At 53.5% G+C, this 4,297-nt stretch overlaps 1 long non-coding RNA gene across 1 annotated transcript; it reads left to right on the top strand.

Moving 5' to 3' along the window:
- The first annotated feature begins 1,274 nt into the window (after positions 1–1,274).
- LOC132414770 (uncharacterized) lies at positions 1,275–2,734 on the top strand. The gene is made up of 3 exons (XR_009517022.1): positions 1,275–1,293; positions 2,445–2,538; positions 2,698–2,734. It is a non-coding gene; the product is annotated as an uncharacterized lncRNA (long non-coding RNA).
- The last annotated feature ends 1,563 nt before the right edge of the window (positions 2,735–4,297 follow it).

The following is a 4,297-nucleotide window of genomic DNA, read 5'->3' as shown; positions in this document are numbered from 1 at the left end:
CAAGAGAATCCAGGTGTCCTCATGGTTTGGAGAGAACAGAGTCAAAGAAAACGAGCATCGGCTGCTTTTTGATTTGGTCAGGGCCCTGCAGGAAGCAGCTGGCGCCTTCACAGGGATCACTGAAGACAGTCTAAGGAAGGACTGTTTTACAGGTAGAGGTACAGGTGGGTGAGCCATGTTTCTGGCTTCTGTGAACTGGATGCTTCAACATCTGCCCTGCAGGCACAGGCTGAATGCATCACATTCTCGTCTGGATAATAGGCCTGGGTCACCAGGCCTTGGCCTCCTACGCCACCCCCTCTCCTGGGGGGCGAGTTCTCCTCCCTGGGGATATAATTTTTAAATGCAAGCTGGAACCTGACCAGGATGACAGGTGGTGGTCTCAGAGTTCCAGCCTCCAGAACGGTGAGAGATAAATTTATGTTGTTTGGGGCCCACGCCCCCAACGACCTCTTTTACTGGGCTCTCCCATCCTCCCCCTCCAGACCACTATACACCTGCTCTAATCACTCCAGGAACAGGCGCCAGGTACCAGGCAACTCAGGATGGCCCCAGAGCCCACCAACATCCTTCAAACTAGCCATTCTTGCCCACATTTCTTCCTCCTTCCTCTGCCTTGTGACTCACCCTGGAGCTTCTCCACGTGGCCCTCCTGTGGCGCGCCGTGTGCCTCTCTCAGGATCTGTGAGTATAAGAAACTCTCTTGCCGATGGCGTTGTCTCCTGATCTGTTGGCCTTACCATACCTAAATAATAATAAAAAGCAATGAAAACAATAGGGCTAAGAGAAACAACAAAGAATACAGAGCTATCTGGGGAGAAGCCAGGAAACCATCGCTACCTGCAGGTAGGTCTGAAGGGGCAAGAGGCAGGGGCATCCGTAACAGATGCCAGCAAAAGATGTCACTTTGGGAGAGGGTGCCTGACAGATGTGGCCATAAGGAGAGGAACAGAGTTATCGTGCAGCTGCAGCCCTGCAGGCAGAGAGCGGGGGGAGCAACACCCCTGCTTATCTCTCTTCCTGTCTCTCATCTCCAGCTGGGCCTCCCATTGGCTGAAGCCAAGCAGACACCTGAGAACAGCTCCTGGAGCCCCAGCAGGTGGAGCGCTGATGTGTGGGGAGTGGAGTTGGATCAGAGATTATAGAACCTTTCTCAGCGAATGGCCTCGGAAGTGGATGGGGTGTTGCAGAGAACACTGCAGAGTATAAGGAACCTCTATGGGATGCCTGGGCAGACAGAGCCAGGGTGGCTGGAGCTCAGGGCTGTCTAGCCCAGCACCGTCCAACTGTATGGTATGTACAGATCCCCCCAGGGATCTTGTTAAAATGCAGACTCTGACTCAGCAGGTTGGAAGCCCGGTGCATTTCTAACAAGCTGCCAGTCGAAGCCCCTGCTGGTCCATGGACCACACACAGAGTAGCCAGCCTAGGCCAGCCTAGGTCTTCCTTCCCCCGTGTTCTCATGCCCCTCACGGGGGCTGGGTTGTCAGACAGTCCTGCTCGTCCATTTCCATCTGTCCTGTCCTCTCTAGCCCTCTGTCCATCTATTCATCATTTCGGGACGCCTGTGAAACTTCTCTGTCTCCCTCCACCTCTTGTGAGGGTAGATATGGGCATTTCTTACCATCTGGCCAGAAATCAACTTCTCTAAGACAGCCTGACCTGGGGTAACTTACAAAGAGCAAACTTTAATTGGCTCCAATTAACACAAACAAATTGATTCGACATCACTGCAATTATCAATTTTCCCTTCTCACCCTGAATCTGCGTTTCGTTTCTTAACTTGCCAAAGAAAAGCCCAGAAGGAACTTTTTTTTTTTTTTTCAATACGCGGGCCTCTCACTGTTGTGGCCTCTCCCGTTGCGGAGCACAGGCTCTGGACGCGCAGGCTCAGCGGCCATGGCTCACGGGCCCAGCCGCTCCGCGGCACGTGGGATCTTCCCGGACCGGGGCACGAACCCGTGTCCCCTGCATCGGCAGGCGGACTCTCAACCACTGTGCCACCAGGGAAACCCCACTAGTTACCCATTTTTATGGAGGAGGAAATTGAAGCTTGGCTAGGAGTCCTGGCAAAGCTAAGCTTGGTTTTGTGTCTGGTTCCAAAATCAGTGGTGTTTGTTCACTAACCCATACGGCTTCCAAGTAGGGCCAAGGGCTAGGGAGAGAGAGGTGAGGCAGTGAGTGCCCTTGGGCATTGGATTTAAGGGAGGAGGTCAAAACTCGGTAACCATAGACAATATTTTCACACGATATTTAGAACAATCAAAATTAATGCAAACTATTCATGATGAAAAAATTATCCAAATTTCAAATAAAGACAGGATCCAATAGGGCTGGGATCAGGGACAGGAGAGCGAGGTTGAGTGCAGGGTGGGATTTGGTCTTGATTTGACATTTGTCTGTTTTGTTCATGTGGATCTTCAGATCTGGCCCATTCTACACAGGTGGGGAAACTGATTCTGCGTGTGTCAGCACCTGTAAACGAGGACACACATGCTCTCCTCCGAGGTGTGCAAAGAACGTGGCTCCGCAGAGCAGGTACTTAAAGAAACGTTCCCTTTCTTTCCTTTCCTTTTCCTGATTTCTGTCTTGTCCCATCTGCTTTTCTTTCCTGCCTCAAAGTTGCTTAAAACTTAGTTACCGCCCATGCCTGTGAGATTACTCCTTTTTTTTTTTCTTTTTGACCGCGCCACGCAGCTTGTGGGATCTTAATTCCTGGACCAGGGATTGAAGCTGTGGAAGCGCTGAGTCCTAGCCACTGGACCACCAGGGAATTCCTGAGATCACTCATCTTTCAGCATCCTACAGGTGCAAGGCTGCTTCATGTGTCTGGTGGCGAGGCCTCCAGCAATCTCATTTCTCAGGGAGACAGGCCCGGGAGACAGACTGAGTTTTCTGAGTACCCCTTAAATTTCGTGCTGGAGGCCCATACCTTCTTGCCTCACCCTAGCCCTGGGCCTTCTTCAAACGCTTAAGAAAATCTTTACCTCTTACCCTCCCCGCTTCCTCCCTCCCTCCCTCCCCAGCTGCTCACCCTGGTGGAACTACAGGGATGGGCAGCCCACCCCCTCACTATCCTCCGAGGCTGAGAGAGGGACCTGGGGACGAGGTTGTGTGCAGTGGAGGGGAGGGGACCAACTGTAGATGCCAGCCCGAGTTCATACTGTGACAATCCCTTGCTGCCCACTTTTCAGACTATTAGCCAGATGCTTAGAGGACTGCCTTTCACATCTTTGAATGATGGGATTCCTAACAGAAGTAGAGGGCGGGGCAGATGGGGGGTAGGGGGTAGTGGTGGTGAAGATCCGGAATGGTCTTGTTTTCTGGACACGTGGTGCAGGGGCCCCGGGGGTCTACTATGCTCCTGGCACCAGGTGAGAAAAACGTGTGTAGGATGGCGTGACCCAACTGGACCCCTCTGGCCAGGGACCTGACCTGGCCTCACTCCTTCTCGCCTGCTGACTGTTCCCCGGACCTGGGGGCTGCCTTTGGGAAGGGTTTCCCCTGCTGCTGAGCCGTCCTGGGACTGAGCAGTACCCCCTGGGCAGCAGCTCTGCTCCCGCAGAGCGGAGAGGGAGAATCACAGGGGTCTCTCCCCCCGGAAGAGTATGAAGATTAATTAGGTGAGTCTTACAGCGTTTGGAAGTGAGAAGTGCAGCCCTTTTCTCTCCAGGTCCCTTCCACAGGGAGGAGAACCTTCGGTGGAGTGGAGAGAATTTCTGGGGCATCCGCCCTGCGAGAAGGCTGCCCCTCCCTCCTTGCCTGGCCCTCCTCTGTCCCCCACACCCAGGGTGTTCTCTCCCCTCTGCCCCCTCCCCCAGCAAATCAATTTCAGCAGGGAAAGGAACAAGGCTATTACAGTTAACACCACTCCACCCAGAGTCCCCGGGTCTTCGCTATTCATCATTCCTAATTAATTAAAAAGTAATTACTCACGGATCCGACTTTCATTACTTACACCCCCCGGGCTGTGAGGATATTACTTTCCTCGGTCCCTCTGGTACCCTAAGCTGCTCTGGTGCCAGCACTTGCAGTGCCAAGTATGGCGAGGGCCGATCGCGTGTGGACGTCCTACTTGGGGGTGGGGTGGGGTTTGAGTCCCCATCAGAGGCCAGACGGGCCTCGGGGATCTGCAGCCCCCTTCTGAGAGCCCAGGAGGGGGCTCTGAAAAGTCAGAGCTGCCCCGGTCTGCTCGTCCTGGCAGTTTAACCTTCTCAAGATGGGAACAACCTCCTTCTACTCGACGCATGGTCACAGATCAGGAGCCATGGCATCACCTGACTGCTTATGAGAAATG

This window comes from Delphinus delphis, chromosome 19 (genome assembly GCF_949987515.2).
Source record: "Delphinus delphis chromosome 19, mDelDel1.2, whole genome shotgun sequence".
Classification (NCBI taxonomy): domain Eukaryota; kingdom Metazoa; phylum Chordata; class Mammalia; order Artiodactyla; family Delphinidae; genus Delphinus; species Delphinus delphis.
This window is presented reverse-complemented; position numbering and strand designations above follow the sequence as displayed.